The following is a 19,029-nucleotide window of genomic DNA, read 5'->3' on the forward strand; positions in this document are numbered from 1 at the left end:
ATAGCCTCTAACACTTCCTCTAATAAATCTATGTGTTCTTCCCAGGTAGGAGTTGCTATTAACAGATCATCTACGTAAACTGTTATTTTATTGCTTAAAGCAGGTCCTAAAACATGGCACATCACACGTACGAAGGCACAAACAGAGATATTAAGTCCGAAAGGTACCACACGGTATTGGTAACAAACTCCTTCGTATAAGAAAGCTGTGTACTTCCTTGAACTTTCCGCCAGTGGCAAATTCCAATACCCACACGTGATGTCCATAGACGTTAAGAATTTTACTCCCCGGAATTTTTGCAGTAACTCGTCCATGTTCTGCGGTCTATCACTTTCCCTAACCACAATTTCATTCAACCAACGAGCGTCCAAGACCAATCTGACACTCCCGTCTCTTTTTGGTACAACAACAAGAGGATTATTGTACTCACTGACCGCTTTCTCAATCACACCCCACTCTAGCATTCTCTGTATTTCCTTTCGAACTGCCTCCTTCCTAGCTACATGTATTTGGTATGGCTTCCTGAAAAACACTTGGCCGGGTTTCACTTGTAATTGACATTCATAACCCTTGACTATGCCAGGTCGATCCGAAAATACTTTATGATGCCTTTTTAGAACCTGTCTCAGTTCTTCCTTCTGATTGGCGGAAATTTTATCGATTTCCTGCAACTTAGCTTCTATCTTGTCTAAAATAATTGCTTCTTCTTCTTCTTCTGTGTTCAGCTTATTGTTATTAAGATTAACACCTTCGTCCCAATACCTCCTATTTTTCAGAACTCGTATAGGCAGCTCCCAAGTTTCATGATCAGTTACTACATGTTTATCACTAAAAGGTACTATAATTATTCCGGTTATTGGCAAGACCATTTTTAACTGGCTTCTTTCAAAATCAACAACACTCTGATATTTCGACAAGAAATCTATGCCAATTAAAACCTCAATACTGAGGTTGTTTACAATTAAACATGGATGATCAATTAAATTACCATTAATGTTAAAGGGTAGTAAAGCTTCTTCCTTTACCGTTTTTGACACCTTGCCAGTAGCACCAATTATTCTCAGTCCTGATACCCTCATTACTGTAAGCTTGTCTTTACCAGGTAATACATCAAAGAAGGACTGAGATATCGCACTCACCTCACTTCCACTGTCTAAGAGACAACGTACATTGATACCCAACATATTCACTATTATTATAGGGTGGCTTATTCTAAGTTGTACAGGTGGTTCCTCAGACTCATCTAGTAGTTCCTTTTGGATTTGTCTCCAACTAAAGTGATCAACATCTGTCTTCATTAGATTTAGGTCACAGTGTGTAGGGGTTTCCTGAATTACATTTTCAGCTGCCTTTTCCAGTCGGTCTATTAATTTTAAATCGAAACACCGCACGACTTCATTACATTTAGTTTGCTGAACATGACCCAAATTACTGTAGTCTGAGCGATTCTGCGCCTCCAGACCGGGCATAACATTAGTTACAGCTAAACCACTTTCACCATTATCGTCGGTTTCCTTCTCAAGTGACAACTGGTCACAGCTACTGGGTTCATCGACCCCAAACAGCCTACCCTCTACATTCCCACTTATCTCCTGTCCTAAATCTATTAGTACATTATCAACATCCTGCACAGGCACTTTAGATAAGAGCACATCATCCTCATCGTAAATATAAGCATGAATTTCTTCTGCTTCTTCACCTGTCAATTCAGTACTTTGTAGCTCATCTCTACTGTTACACTGCTGCGCCTTCTTTTTCTCTTCCCACTTAGAAAGCGTCTCTAACACGGTATCTAGCAAATACTGTGAGTGATCTAATATTTCTGTTGTATCCTTAGGTGCTACCGACATTTCATCCATCTGTTCAGTTTGAGTATTCTGATCTGTCTTACCAATTCCCTTAACTACTGGCTTAGGAAAAGTAACCGCCTGGTGAGCGCCAGTGTCCTCATAGACGGGAACTAGTTTTCCTGCCTAGGTCTACTACTGTTTCCTTTATTTTCATTATAGTTAGCTGGCATAGCCTTACTTTCCGTACTGTTGTTTACATGCATATTTCTGTTTGGAACAAAATTATTATCCCTTGGACGCCATTGTTGGTTCTGATAATTATTTCCCCAATTCCTATCTCTCTTAGGATGACGAACACCTACTGTTCTGATGTTTACACTGCCATTTTGCTCGTTCCTAAAATTACTATTATTATTATTGGCATTACGGTTATTACGTGCTTGCTCCTCATTGGCAGCAACACGTTCTACACGTTCCAAATATTCAATGAAACGATCCAGATTGTCTCTAGGGGCTGATATAATTCTAGTTTGCCAGTACCATGGCAGTTTGGCTTCCAGACCTAGTATAATCATTTCTGGTTTTAGCTTTTCCGCCAAATGTGACAAACGTGAAATCCATGACCTAGCAAACTCTTTAATAGATTCCTTGCCTGCATTGAAGCGTTTTCCACTCCAAAATTCTCTCAACACTTCATTTTGCTTATTGCTAGACCAATATTCATTAATAAAAGCTGTTTTAAATTCCGCTAATGTTTTACATTTCAACATAACATCAGCTGACCAACGCATGGCGTCACCTGCTAAATGGCTTCTAATAAATGAGATTTTCTCCCGCTCAGACCAAGTTGGTGGAATCACATCTTCAAAATCGTTCCAGAAATCTAGCGGGTGGATATTTTTATCTGGATCGAACCGCAAGAACTGCCGACACCCGATAAAAGCGGCGTTTGCAGCTACAACTTGTTGTACATTACCATTACCAGAAGTTACTGAAGCTACTTTACTCTCAATGTTAGCTATGTTAGTACTTATATTTTCTACTTTCATTTCAACATTATCTACTCTTTGCACAATATGAGTAGTGTCAGTTTTGATTGCTTCTACTTCTGCTTGACATATGTTTACTTTTATATTAACATCTTTAAATCTATCTGAGCACAGTTCAGACTCCGCCTCGATCTTTTCTGTTAACTTGTGCTCCAGCTTCGCATCTTCCATTTGGAAGTCTTTGCGAACCTCAGCGACTTCGGATTTTATTGTCTTATACATTTCAGAAAATTGTTGAGCAACCTTTTTCTTAATATCCTCATGATTGCAATCAATTTTAGAATTCAAACTGTCTAGATCCTCTTTCAATTTATTGCAACCAGCCTTGAAAGTATCGTCCATTACCTCCAATCGTTTATTAAAATTTGTTTGGCTGGCCACAATCTCATACTTTAATTCCGCATTACTGCTTTTGACCTGTTCACTTATTTCAGACTTTAACTCAGCATTCATTCTAGCATTACTGCTCTTGACCTCACTTATTTCAGACTTTAATTCAGCATTATTGGATTCTAATTTATTGTCCATTGCCTCAAACCGCATATTAAAATTTGTTTGACTGGCAGCTATTGCTTGTAATATAACATTTAGATCAACAGCCCCAGCATCTTTGGGTTGCTCGCGAGCTGGCTTTTTATCACACTCAGGTGACGAAAAACTAGCTCCAATACCAGAATCATCAAAACCAAATGAAACTTCTGATTGGTTAGTCATCTCTAACTTCTCCTTCTTAAACTCTACCATTTCTGATGACTGTTTCATTTCTAATTCATCAGAGAAACTATTATCCAATAAATTTACAATTTCTACTTTCCGCTTTACTACAGGGGTCTCTATTATTGAATCATTGCCCCTTCCCACACTACTGTCAGGAGACAATACTTCATTTTTCACTTTAACATTACTACTTTCATGCATATTTACACTTGAACCGTTGTCTGGATTTACAGTTCCCTCAACAGACATAGGTTCTGATTTAAGTTTAACCTCAGTTTCTTTTGGCGATTCCATCGCCGACAGTCTTTTAGTGCAGGTTAGTAAAATTTTTAACAGCTTTTCACTTAACTTAGTTCCTTCTGCACGACGTATGGCGTTGCCGGCGCGGCGTACCAGGATTCCTGATGCGACGTGGCACGTTGAGCTGCGGACGGCTCTCCGACGGCTGTTGTGTGTTTGCGTGGCCCGCAATTGCAGGCTCTGCGCCGGCTGCTCCAGGGGACGATTGCGGTACAGCGAGACTGGCTTCTCGCGATGCCGGCAGCACCGCTAGACTCAGTGCCAGCTCCGTCAATCCAGATGCGTTGTTAATCCAATTGCGTCGTCCACATGCACACGTAACACATTCACTGTTCTATTCTCAGTTGCGTGTCGCATTTCACTCGCGAATCCGAATAGTTAAAAATCACTTTCACTTAGTCGATTTCCCGGCCGATGCACCATATGTGGGGCGGCGGTTAAGAGTTTGTAATAATAATTAAATCTATTGCTGTATAAACGCTTGCGTGTTGAATCAGTTTCTAGCTTTTAGAATGTTGTTATTGCTGTCTTTTGCCGTTCTCAACACTGGCTCTCTATTTACTCCGTGACCCCCAGAAAGTGATTTAATAAAACTTGGAGCCAGTAAATAGATATCCTAGTGCCCACTTTACCTGAGAATGTTCTTATAGCTGCAGCTTATAGCTCTGAGGAATTAGGAGATTGTCCGGGATTTCTAATCAAAAACGGTTTTCCAAAATAGTTGAGTATATTCTGAAATTCACTGATAAACAACACAAGTATCCCTACAACCTAACTAACAGAACAGTTCAGAGTCTAATGCGCTGATGCAACTATAAATGTCCGAATCAAATGTTAAAAAAAAAAAATGCTCGCCATAATTTGATGAAAATACTCCATCAAACGCCACGCTAAATATTTGGTAGAATGTCTGTCCCGCGACGGCACGTGAAAATACGACAATACGCAAACTGAAGCTAGTTAATGAAAATCATTCCAGAATTAACACTTCACATGAAATGTTCTCATGGTTCCGCGTATCTCTAGTAACTTAATACGGCACCCGAGGCTGTTTGTAGCAGATACACTGATGCGACGCGACTACCGACACAGATGGCGTGTCATTCAGCGTCTGGAGAGAACTGGGGCCTTGCTTCCTCGCGCAGTGTTCTTATATATAAAGCCGCGGTGCGGACGGCTGAGGGAACGCCTGATTAATTCCGCTCTCCCGACTAGCCGCTGGGCTAGTAACGCACCACTTCAAGATACATAATAATTTATAGCTTCTTTGGCTGATGGCCGAAGAAGCTCTTAATTTAAACGTGCATTCAGCACGCAGGTAAGTATTAATAATAAAATTTTGACGTGGCTAAGTTAAATACTTTGGGCGAGAGAATTAATTAAATTACCCTGCACGCAGCAGATGAGCTCTGAACTGTCCCTTTTGAGATCCGCTATCGCTATAATTTTATAGGTATTAAAAAGAAACTTTACACATTTTCATAATCATAGCGGACCTCCAACCTATTTAAATCTAAACATCCTAGCCTTATTTACTAACCTACTTAATCTATCTTGCTTCCTTCAGTTTTGAGACGAAAACCAGAAAATCATGAATTTCCACTAAAGTCTTAATTTGTGAAATCCAAAGTACTGTTTTTATTAAATCATTATGAAAGATGAATCTAAATATAAATTTTGAAGTCTCTAGCTCTGTTCTGTTGCGCCAATGATTTTTCCAGAAAAACGTCCAAATCTCGGAAATGGCTGAAGTTATCGAACTGATATTTAACACACATTAATTTAGTATTATTTCTGACATGCTAGAAAAGTTTTAGTTCATTTGCTTGATTTTTAAGGTATTGCGCAACATTTATGACGTCAGAGCTAGTTACAGCAGACTGGCTGGCACATAATGGAAACTGATGTGAATTTACTATAGAGTGAGTAGGCTGCTTCCCTACAGTGTGTATAGCTTAACATAGATCTTAAGTTTGCCCATTAACCTGTTCTGTCTATACTTTCTGTAGTTTACAAGATAAAATGTAATTAGCTGCAATAACAACGTTTTATCACTTAGGACCCACTAATCACTATGGTGGTGGGTTATATTTGTATAATTATAATGTATTGTAAATAAAGATTTATTCTTTTTTTGAAAAAAAAAGAACATGAATAAATCCAATTTGCTTTCAGAAAAAACGGCGGATTCCAACTTACGAGTCGACCTATCCACGCACAGGCGGTATAGGATTAGGGTATTAGGACACGTTCAGCAGCAGCAGCACTCCGTCTTCAGGCCACAAGTGGCCCATCGGGACCATCCGACAGCCGTGTCATCCTCAGTTGAGGATGCGGATAGGAGGGGCGTGTGGTCAGCACACAGCTCTCCCGGTCGTTACGATGGTTTTCTTTGACCGGAGCCGCTACTATTCGGTCGAGTAGCTCCTCAACTGGCATCACGAGGCTGAGTGGACCCCGAAAAATGGCAACAGCACATGGCGGCCTGGATGGTCACCCATCCAAGTGCCGGCCACGCCCGACAGCGCTTAACTTCGGTGATCTGACGGGAACCGGTGTAGCCACTGCGGCAAGGCCGTTGCCCCAGGACACGTTCAGTAGTTTGTTATTGACCACGAATGTGTGTTACGTCCCTCGTACTTGTTAGGTTTGCCTCGGTAGAGTAGTCGTGCGAAAGATGGTCTCCATAGCAACTGGCGGCAGAGAAGAGCGGGCGCGCCCACTTTGGGCCCAGGCAGCAGCTGCAGATCGCCGCTTCGCGCCAGACAGAACTGATAGGGCGGCCACAAAAGCTGCGGGCCCAAGTACAGAAGGCGGCGGAAGCGGGCCGGCTGCGGCGCGGCTGGGCGGGAAGAAGGGCTCGGCGGCGCCGCCTGGCCCTGACAGTCTCCATTAGGAGCGCCTCTTTGATCACGCCGGCCCACAAAGCCGCCTCCAGCCGCCGGAGCAGAGCCGCCCCCAACTTGCCGGGACGCGCCTGACCGCACGTGGGCGACGCTCGCCGCTGCTCCACTTCTGCATAAATATCGCCAACTTCGCCGGCCCTCATTCCCAGGAGCCGTTTCGCCTATTCGGCATCAGAAAACTGGAGCGGGCGCGTCAGCGGCAGCTGGGAATCCAGTACTACGCAGAGATGGGTGTCCGGCGCTAGATATGTACCAGAAACTAGGATTACCGGGTCCGAAAATTGAAAAGGCAGACTCGTCGTTACATATAAGCGGACATTTTCATCTAAAAGTGGGTCTACGTAACTGAAATAGATTCGGAGTCAAAGGGATATTTTCAATCGTTTACTAATAATGAATTACGAGGGTGAGGCAAATGAAAAGGTTAAATTTTTTAAAAATATTATTTAGTGTGCAGAAGTGGTACAAAACTGTATCACTTTTCAACATAATCGCCCCCACGCTCAATGCAAGTCTCCAGTGATTACAAAGTACATAAATTCCTTTAGAAAAAAATTCTTTTGGTAGTCCGGGCAACCACTCATGCACCGCGTGACGTACCTCTTCACCAGAACGGAACTTATTTCCTCCCATTGCGACTTTGAATGGTCCAAACATATGGAAATCACTTGGGGCGAGGTCTGGTGAGTATGGTGGATGAGGAAGACACTCAAAATGCAGATCTGTGATTGTTGCATCTGTTGCACGGGCAGTGTGGGGCCTTGCATTGTCATGTTGCTAAAGGACACCTGCTGACAGCAATCCACGTCGCTTTGATTAGATTGCAGGCCGCAGATGATTTTTTATGAGATCTGTGTATGATCCACTGGTGAGAGTGGTCCCTCTTGGCATGCAATGCTCCAAAATGACGCCTTTTTCTTCCCAAAAGAGAGTCAGCATAACCTTCCCTACTGATGGCTCTGTTCGAAACCTTTGGTTTTGGTGATGAGGAATGGCGCCATTCCTTGCTCGCTCTCTTCGTTTCCGGTTGGTGGAAGTGAACCCAGCTTTCGTCCCCAGTAACGAGTCTTGCAAGGAAGGCATCACCTTCTCCTTCAAAGCGCCAAAGAAGTTCTTCACAAGCATCAACACGTCGTTTTCTCATTTCAGGAGTCAACTGCCGTGGCACCCATATTGCAGACACTTTGTGAAACTGGAGCACATCATGCACAATGTGGTGTGCTGACCCATGATTAATCTGTAAACATGCTGCAATGTCATTCAGTGTCAGTCGGCGGTTTTCCTTCACTATGGCTTCAACCGCTGCAATGTTCTGTGGAGTCACAACTCGTTGTGCCAGACCTGGACGAGGAGCATCTTCCACTGAAGTCACATCATTTGTATACTTGCTTCTGTGACAAACATGCATCACCGTACTGAACCTTCATTCGTCGATGAATTTCAATAGGTTTCACACCTTCACTACGTAAAAACCGAATAACAGATCGCTGTTCTTCCCTGGTGCAAGTCGCAAGTGGGGCGGCCATCTTTATACTGTTACTACAACGGTATGTGTGCATCTGCACTATGCTGCCACCTACAGGCCATTCTTCTGCACGGTGTTGTAGCACGCTTACCAACTTACAGGATAACGGCGAGAAAGTTCTCCTAGCCCCATCCAGATTCCTAACCTTGTACAGATAGTGTCTGAAAATTTGTGCTTTCGAATTTTTAATATTTATGACAATGCCTGTAAAATTTAAAACGGAAAACGTAGGGCGCATGCTGTAAAATCTTATTTACATTTTGAGCAGTTTCGGATCTTAGTCCATTATCAAGCAATCTTCATATGTCCTACCATAAGACCATAATATGAGTACGCTGGCCACATTGCTTGTATGAGTGGCTAAGTGCAAGGCGCTATTTGCATACGACAGCCCAGTGCTGCGTAAAGCAAAATTATCACGCACGTCCGTCATTAGCTGGGAAACTGCTTCAGTTGTGCGTTTTCTGCTTCACCGCAAAAAAGCCTAAAGGAGTCGAATTTCTATATTTTTGGCCGGACGCCACCCTGTCCGTCTATAGATAGCCAGACGCACGGCAACGCTATTAGTACGATCGCGACCCCTATTTTTTAAAGAATCAAACTCTCGTGTACAGAACAATTTCAAACTTCCGATTACAAATGATTTACTGTGTTAAATACTTCATATTAGGCGTGTGAAACTTTTATGAAGGAAGGAAGATTAGAGTTTAACGTCCCGTCGACAACGAGGTCATTAGAAACGTGGAACACAAGCTCGGATTTATTTAAGGACAAGAAAGGAAATCGGGCGTGCGCTTTCAAACGAGACATCCCGTCATTTCACAGGAGCGATTTAGAAAAATTACGGGAAACTTAATCTGGATGGTCGGACGCAGATTTGAACTGTCGCCCTCCAAAATGTGAGTCTTCTGTACTAGTCACTTAAAATCTTTATGACTGATGAAGCAAAGCCCTAATGACATAGGGTAAAATGAGTCTATGTATGTTATAATTACGCTAGCAAAAATAATGTTCTATTGTAATGCGTTTCTGTAGACTGGTTCCTATACACTCACCCTTAAATGCATTGATCTTTCGGATAATGTTAATCAAACCCAGTGCATTCCACAATACACATGCTTGAGTATTGCTCATCAGTGTGGGATCCGTACAAGGTCGGGTTGACGGAGGAGATAGAGAAGATCCAAAGAAGAGCGGCGCGTTGCGTCACAGTGTTATTTGATATGCGTGATAGCGTTATGGAGATGTTTAGCAAACTTAAGTGGCAGACTCTGCAAGAGTGGCGCTCTCCATCGCGGTGTAGCTTGCAGTCCAGGTTTCGAGAGAGTGCGTTTCTGGATGAGGTATCGAATATATTGCTTCCCCCTACTTATACCTCCCGAGGAGATAACGAATGTAAAATTAGAGGGATTCGAGCGCGCACGGAGGCAATCGTTCTTCCCGCGAACCATACGCGACTGGAACAGGAAAGGGAGGTAATGACAGTGGCACGTAAAGTGCCCTCCGCCACTCACCGTTGGGTGGCTTGCGGAGTATAAATGTAGATGTAGATGTACATCTGCACCATGTGCACAACCTTCTGCTGTATCGACGTGCCACAAGATATAATCCACATCCAAACATAACAGATATTTGCAGTAGTATCGGTTTTAATGTTCTTAATATTTTAACTGCGACGAGTTCAAAATCTAAATTATATCATTACGTATCGCTGGTGAAATTCATTTCAGGATCTGGCGTATATATTTTTTACCTTTTATCATTGACATAAGAAATTTTTCCTTTTTTATACAATAGTAGTAATCGAATTACAAATTTCCGGAACCGGCATACGAATAACGTTCAAAGGATAAAAACTGTAGCATTTTGGTGGATCTTCTTCCCCCAAACCATAGACAGCTGCAGTCTCAACGTAAGAATTCATCATGTGGGAATGTATCTAGAGACCTGTGATTCCTCATTTTAATTAAGCCTTGGGGGAAAATAAATTCAGTTTCGAAGCTCAAACCACTTTCCACAATCGCACACCGACTTGCGCTCACTCGGGAGAAAACGCAACTGTTAAGCAAACAAATTCGCTTGCGATTGTTTCTGGAAGGCGAGACAACTCGGCGCCGGTGCTGAGAGCAGATAATTAAAACTGTATCTCAGCGGGTAAATGAGCGCGGCCAAGCTGCGCCCCTCACATGCGAGGAATATTGCTTAATTAAGGTTATCAAGTAGCGAGACGAGCAATTAGCAGCGCGTTTATTCTGGCGGGGTGGGGCCGCGACTAATTAGTTTTAAGTCGGCCGCCCCCGCCTCCGCCCCCGCCCCATCCAGGTGGTCCAGCTGCAGACGCGCCCGCCCCGGGGTAACTCGGTTAGGCAGCTGCCGCCGGCCGCCGGCTGGTAGCCCCTCACCTGCTCCGACTGCGAGTTGAGCCGGCCGTCCGCCCTGTCACAGTTTACCCAAGTTGGCCCGAGACGCTGCCTGCCTGGCCGCTGCTACTGCCGCGCGCTGATTAACTATTCAAAGCGCGATGCGCCGGGGTCCAGGGAAAGTCCTCTCTCATCATTGTAGCAGTGTACAAATACGGTAGCAGCACAGATTTTGATTAAAAGTGCGTACGAGAAAGGTATTCCACGTGGAACCATGTCGTGTACTACACAAACACTCTGGAGGATCAGATACCGGGTGATCAAAAAGTCAGTATAAATTTGAAAACTCAATAAACCACGGAATAATGTAGATAGAGAGGTAACAATTGACACACATGCTTGGAATGACATGGGGTTTTATTAGAACCAAAAAAAAATGTTCACAAAATGTCCGACAGATGGCGCTGGACACCCAAACGTCAGTGACTGCGCATGAGAATCGTGTATAAAAGGAGCTGTAATGACAGAGAGAATCAGATGCGCCAGCAGTCACAGCATGTTGACGTGACCCGAAAAGGCGCTTTTAGTGAAGCTGTATTATCGGAATGGGGAATGTGATAGAGCAGCGTTACGATCCTATCGCCATAGGAAGCGTATTCGAACGGGTAAAGGTCCGTTAACAAATGCAGCTGTGGCGAGAATGATTTCGAAGTTCGAGGCCACGGGTTGTTTAGACGAGAGACCCCGTAGTGGCCGACCGAGCACAAGGCGTAATGCTGCTGAGACAGTTCAGGGAGAAATAGACACTGTAGCGGGTTCGTCAATGCACGGTGAAGTCAGCGCTCGCGCAGTCGCACGTCGCACCGACATTCCATACACTACTGTTTGGTTGGCACTGAGGCGTACCCTCCGATGCTATCCGTACAAAATCCATCGGCATCATGAACTGTTACCTGGCGATTTAGTGAAGCGGAGGGAATATGCGGTGTGGACGTTTCAAAAGATGGCGGAAGACGACGATTGGTTGAGTAACGTGTTGTGGACCGACGAAGCTCATTTCACGCTCCGAGGGTCTGTCAACGCCCACAACTGCAGAATTTGGGCTACCGAAAATCCTAGAACTGTCGTAGAAACTCCATTGAACAACGAGAAAGTCACAGTAAGGGTTGGATTTACCACATACACCGTTATCGGGCCTTTTTTCTTCGAGGAAATGCGTGATTCTGGTTTTGTAACTGCTACCGTGACGGGTGAGAGGTACGCCGATATGTAACAGAATCGCATCGTCTCCAGCCTGGCTGATAAACACCTGCTGGAACGTACGATGTTTATGCAGGATGGCGCTCCACCCCATATTGCTAGACGCTTGAAAGATCTCTTGCACGCGTCGTTTGGTGATGATCGTGTGCTCAGCCGCCACTTTCGTCGTGCTTGGCCTCCCAGGTCCCCAGACCTCAGTCCGTGCGGTTATTGGCTTTGGGGTTACCTGAAGTCGCAAGTGTATCGTGATCGACCGACATCTCTAGGGATGCTGAAAGACAACATCCGACGCCAATGCCTCATCATAACTCCGGACATGCTTTACAGTGCTGTTCACAACATTATTCCTCGACTACAGCTATTGTTGAGGAAAGATGGTGTACATATTGAGCATTTCCTGTAAAGAACATCATCTTTGCTTTGTCTTACTTTGTTATGCTAATTATTGCTATTCTGATCAGTTGAAGCGCCATCTGTCGGACATTTTTTGAACTTTTGTACTTTTTTGGTTCTAATAAAACCCCATGTCATGCCAAGCATGTGGGTCAATTTGTACCTCTCTATCTACATTATTACGTGATTTATTCAGTTTTCAAATTTATACTGACTTTTTGATCACCCGGTAACTCGTTATTAGAGGCATGGACTGTTTTTGTTGTTGTGGTCTTTAGTCCGAAGACAGTCTATCGTGATTTCGGCCATCTACAAATATGGACTCAGAAACAGACTTTGATTAAAAGTGCGTAGAAGAAAAGTGTTCCACACAGAAGCATGTTGGGTCCTATGCCAGACACTCTGTAGGATCGTGTAACTCGTTATTGGAACACTGGCCTGTTTTTGTTGCTGTGACCTTTAGTCAGAAGACAGTCTCATTATTGCTGCCATCTAAAAATACGGTGTCAGAACACACTTCCATTAACAGTTCGTAGGAGAGACGTGTTTCACGTAGGAGCATGTTGGAGCTTATACAGACGCTCTGGAGGAGCATATAACTCGTTATTGGAACACTGGCCTGTTTTTGTTGTTGCTGTTGTTGTGCACTTTAGTCAGAAGACAGTCTCTCATGATTGCGGACATCTACGAATACGGTGTCAGGACACTCTTTGATTAAAAGTGCGTAGGGAAAATATGTTCCACGCAGAAGCATGTTGGGTCCAATACAGACACTCTGGAGAATCATATAACTCGTTAGTAGAGGACTGGCCTGTTTTTGTTGTTGTCACCTCCAGTCAGAAGACGGTTTCTCAAGACTGTAGCCATCTACAAGTATGATATCAGAACAGAATCGATTAAAAGTAAATTAGAGAAAGGTGTTCTTCGTGGAAGCATGTTACCTGTAGAGATGCTCTGAGAATCATATAACTCGTTATTGGGGTACTGGCCTATTTTTGTTGTTGTGGTCTTTAGTCAGAAGACAGTCTCTCATGATTGCTGCCATCTAAAAATACGGTATCAGAATGGTTCAAATGCCTCTAAGCACTATGGGACTTAACATCTGAGGTCATCAGTCCCCTAGACTTAAAACTACTTAAACCTAACTAACCTAAGGACATCACACACATCCATGCCAGAGGCAGGATTCGAACCTGAGACCGTAGCAGCAGCGCGGTTTCGGACTGAAGCGCCTAGAACCGCTCAGCCACAGTGGCCGTCCGGTGTCAGAACAGACTACCATTAAAAGTACGTAGGAGAGACATGTTTCACGTGGGAGCATGTTGGATCCTATACAGATGCTCTGGAGAAGCATATAACTCGTTATGGGAGCACTGGCCTGTTTTGTTGTTGTGCACTTTAGTCAGAAGACAGTATCCCATGATTGCGGACATGTACAGATATGGTGTCAGCGCAGACTTTGTTTAAAAGTGTGTAAGAGAAAGGTGTTTCACGCTGACCCATCTTGGATCCTATACAGACACCTTGGCTTTTTTCTCTGTTGCTGTTGTCGTCTTTAGTCCGAAGACAGTCCCTCATGATTGCAGCCGTCTACAAGTACGGTGTCAGCACAGTCTTTGATTAAAAGTGTATAGGAAAAAGATGTTCCACGCAGAAGCGTGTTGGGTTTCATACAGACACTCTGGAGAACCATATAACTCATTATTATAGGATTGACCTGTTTTGGTTGTTGCTGTTGTCGTACTCTTTAGTCAGAAGATAGTCTCTCATGATTGCAGCCGTCTACAAGTATGGTTTCAGCGCAGACTTTGATTAAAGTGCGTAAGAGAATGGTGTTCCCCGCGGAAGCATGTTCGGTCCTATTCAAAACATGTGACGTCATGCCATCGTGCAGAAGCACGCATAAACGGATATTTGTAGCAGTCAGCAATGAGCCAGGGTGTGAATCGGATCTCCTTTGAAAATGTCCTTCAAGGATGAGAACGATACTTTGGGTTGAAATATGAAATCCATTCGACCGCGGCATAATAGCCTGGAACAGTTTCCTAACTGTGTGTGTCATCTCTGCAGTATAGCTCGTTATCTCAACAAATTAGTGGAAGTACGGTACCATTATCTTAGGTGATTTATTAATTAAGCTATAACCAGTAAACATCACACAAAATTGACATCGAACATTAACACCATGAATGGGAAAGTTTAGTTTGTCTCGCCTTGACTCTCAGAGGAAATCATTACCTTCAGCTAATTTAACTAGTAACTGCGCTCTTTGGCTAGGGAAATTAATTCAAATGCACACACCTGCACACGCTTGTCGTTGATTGGCTGTTGTTTATGGCCGCAACGATGCATTTCCGACTGTCATGTGGCAGACCAAGAGACACAGTCCTGAAGTGACCGATACCATATTCAAAAACCAACTGAATCTTTTTGGCCGGCCGGAGTGGCTGTGCGGTTCTAGGCGCTACAGTCTGGAGCCGAGCGACCGCTATGGTCGCAGGTTCGAATCCTGCCTCGGGCATGGATGTGTGTGATGTCCTTAGGTTAGTTAGGTTTAAGTAGTTCTAAGTTCTAGGGGACTGATGACCACAGATGTTAAGTCCCATAGTGCTCAGAGCCATTTGAACCCATCTAGGCGACTGATGACCTCAGAAGTTAAGTCGCATAGTGCTCAGAGCCATTTGAACCATTTTTGAATCATTTGGTTTGTTCGCAAAATATTCAAACTGTGCATCATGTGCATTCATTTATGTTAAATGCTAGTAAATATGTCACCACTTACTGCAATCGAAGTTAATTCTTTTATCAGATTTATAAAAGTTCAATTAGCCGCAGATTGAAACGTTACCGTATATACCGTTCGCACGTAATTTATCTAGAAAATAAAAATACACTATATTAATTATTTTATTAATTGAGACTTGATGGATACATATTGTTATCACTGCTAATATTACAAATTTCAGATGTAGTTAGCGTATGCTTGTTATTTTGTGTAATCAGTCTTTGTTTGTATTTCATAATGTACGCCATAGTGCCATAGTGCTGTTTAATTGAACTAAATTAATTATTGTTTTTAAATCTGTTACGATTAGTTTTCAACAATGAATATATTAATTTAGATCGTCAAAACTGTATAAGTAGTCTGGCGTCTGAGCCCGCCAAGTTAGTTCGTTTCAGGCCAAATGTGCATTACCTTCTGTATGCTTTACATCGACAAAAATTCCTTAGAATTAAAATGCAGATAGAATTTAAAGCAGTATGCTCTCCTTTCATTATAATGTCGTATAAATGTTTCACACAATCAAAATCTGGGAAATATTAGTCTATAGTGAAGGGTTACTCAACCGCATTGACAGGTGAATAAAAATGAAATATGAGTATTACTACTCACTATTGCTACAGCTAACTGACTCAGTTTACGTAATGTACGTGATTACTCTACAATTCACATTTAATTGCCTGGTAGGGAAGTCATCAAACAACCTTCAAGCTGTTTCCCTACGATTACTCTCTCCAACAGCGGGGAGGAAAAACAAACACTTAAATCTTTTCATGAGAGCTCTATTTATCTTATTTTATGATTATGATTTCTCTCTGTGAAGGTGGGCGACAACAAAATATTTTCACACTCTGAGGACAAAGTTGCTGATTGAAATTTCATGAGAAGATCCTGTCACAATGAAAACCATCTTTGTTTTAATGACTGCCATCTCAATCCGCGCATCACATCAGTGGCACACTCTCCCCTGTTTCGTGATAACACAAAACGATCTGTCCTTTGGGATTTCTCGATGTCCCCCGTCAGTCCCATCGGATGCGGCCTTTGGTTTGCTTTCCAATTTATATTTATTCGTAATTGTAATCCCTAAGTATTTAGTTGAGCTTCACCGCGTGGCTATTTTGGTAGTCTGGTGACTTTTGCAAGACGGTAAATGACAGCATCATCTGCAAACAATCTAAGAGACCTAACCAGGTTGTCTCCTAAATCGTTTATGTAGATCGGGAAAAGCAGAGGGCCTATAACACTTCCTTCGAGAATGCCAGATACCTATGTCCGATTTACTAGAGGACTTTCCGTCACTTACTACGAACTGTGACCGTTCTGGCAGCAAACCACGAATCCAGACGCACAACTCATACGATGCTCCAGAGGCACGCAATTTGATTATAAGTCCCTTGCAGAAAACCGTGTCAAAAGCCTTCTGGAAATCTAAAAATATGAAATCAGTTTGACATCCCCCGTCGACAGTACTTATTACTTCTTGAGAATAAACAGCTAGTTGCGTTTCACAAGAACGGTATTTTCTGAATCCGTGTTGGCTGTTTGTCAATACATCGTTTTCTTCGAAGTAATTCATCAACTTCGAATACAGTATACGTTCCAAAACCCAGCTGCAAATCGACATTACCAGATTTCTTGTATTCGCCTTCTTATAACATTAGTATTGATTATTCAAAAGAAATCACTAAATATACACTACTGGCCATTAAAATTGCTACACCAAGAAGAAATGCAGATGACAAACGGGTATCTATTGGAAAAATTATATTACACTAAAACTGCCAAGTGATTACATTTTCACGCAATTTGGGTGCATAGAGCCTGAGAAATCAGTACCCAGAACAACCACTTCTGGCCGTAATAACGGCCTTGATATGCCTGGGCATTGGGTCACACAGAGCTTAAATGGACTGTACAGGTACAGCTGTCCATGCAGCTTCAACACGATACCACAGTTCATTAAGAGTACTGACTGGCGTATTGTGACGAGCCAGTTGCTCGGCCACCATTGACCAGACGTTTTCAATTGGTGAGAGATCTGGAGAATGTGCTGGCCAGGGCAGCAGTCGAACATTTTCTGTATCCAAAAAGGCCCGTACAGGACGTACAACATGCTGTCGTGCATTATCCTGCCGAAATGTAGGTTTTCGCAGGGATCGGATGAAGGGTAGAGCCACGGGTCGTAACACATCTGAAATGGAACGTCCACTGTTCAAAGTGACGTCAATGCGAACAAGAGGTGACCGAGACGTGTAACCAGTGGCACCCCATACCATCACGCCGGGTGATACGCCAGTATGGCGATGATGAATACACACTTCCAATGTGCGCTCACCGCGATGTCGCTAAACACGGATGCGACCATCATGATGCTGTAAACAGAACCTGGATTCATCCGGAAAAACGACGTTTTGCCATTCGTGCATCCATGCTCGTCGTTGAGTACACCATCGCAAGCGCTCCTGTCTGTGATGTAGCGTCAAGGGTAACCGCAGCCATAGTCTCCGAGCTGATAGTCCATGCTGCTGCAACCGTCGTCGAACTATTCGTGCAGATGGTTGTTGTCTTGCAAACGTCCCCATCTGTTGACTCAGGGATCGGGACGTGGCTGCACGATCCGTTACAGCCATGCGGATAAGATGCCTCACATCTCGACTGCTAGTGATACGAGGCCGTTGGGATCCAGCACGGCGTTCCGTATTACCCTCCTGAACCCACCGATCCCATATTCTGCAAACAATCATTGGATCTCGACCAACGCGAGCAGCAATGTCGCGATACGATAAACCGCAATCGTGATAGGGTACAATCCGACCTTTATCAAAGTCGAAAAAATTATGGTACGCATTTCTCCTCCTTACACGAGGCATCACAACAAAGTTTCACTAGGCAACGCCTGTCAACTGCTGTTTGTCTATGAGAAATCGGTTGGAAACTTTCCTCATGTCAGCACGTTGTAGGTGTCGCCACCGGCGCGAACCTTGTGTGAATCTTCTGAAAAGCTAATCATTTGCATATCACAGCATCTTCTTCCTGTCGGTTAAATTTCGCGTCTGCAGCACGTCATCTTCGTGGTGTAGCATTTTCAATGGCCAGTAGTGTAGTTATAGTCTTGGACTTAAGAAATGAACGGGTAGCAAGTAAAACTGTACACGACCTATGGTTATTCAGAAAATTTTGCTCTGTTTGATGTTTACTACCCTACTTCAGGTAGTTTCCTTCCTGCCCGTTTACAGACGTGCAACACTGTCTCCTTTGCATTAATACTTCCGTCCACAAGTGTGTATGCTTAGGTCCTTTGCGGTGTACCGTGCAAACGTAGCAGCCCGCAGAAGGTAAACAGCAAAGAGAATAACTAGCACGGACGGCGGTGTTTCGGCTGCATATTTAATAGAGCTGCAGCGGCAGCGCGCGCTGTTGCGAAGTTACACGGCGCCTGAGAACAGTAAGCGTCCCGACTTGGGCGTGTGCTCGTGTTGACGACGCGGTTTAATAGCGGGCGCCAGTTTCTCCGCCACGTGTCACAGCAGAGGGAAGTCAGCGCGACACGTGGGTTATTGCTGCAGTTGCGGCTTTGCGCGCTCACCTGTCCCTGAATACTGTATCGCGTCACACGCTAAATTTACTGCGGTGATTGAGAACACAGAAACACTACACATTACCTTGCCTAATGTGGTGTAGCAAATCCCGTTCCCTTCGAAACAGCGCCTAGTCGTCTCGAATCGACAAACACAGATCCTCTAAGATTTTCAAGGAAATCTTACACTATACTTCCTGGAAAATACAATACTGGCCATTAAAATTGCTACACCACGAGGATAACGCGCTACAGATGCGAAATTTAGCCGACAGGAAGAAGATACTGTGATATGCAAATGATTAGCTTATCAGAGGATTCACACAGGGTTGGCGCCGGTGGCGACATTTACAACGTGCTGACATGA

General features: G+C 43.7%; 1 protein-coding gene and 1 pseudogene across 1 annotated transcript in view; both read right to left on the reverse strand.

Annotated features, from left to right (window-relative positions):
* LOC124612930 (synaptic vesicular amine transporter) overlaps window positions 1-19,029 on the reverse strand; it is a 796,314-nt gene that overhangs the window by 652,268 nt on the left and 125,017 nt on the right. The window lies entirely within an intron of this gene.
* LOC124557371 lies at window positions 6,322-6,439 on the reverse strand (annotated as a pseudogene).

This window comes from Schistocerca americana, chromosome 1 (assembly GCF_021461395.2).
Source record: "Schistocerca americana isolate TAMUIC-IGC-003095 chromosome 1, iqSchAmer2.1, whole genome shotgun sequence".
In the NCBI taxonomy this organism is placed as follows: Eukaryota; Metazoa; Arthropoda; class Insecta; order Orthoptera; family Acrididae; genus Schistocerca; species Schistocerca americana.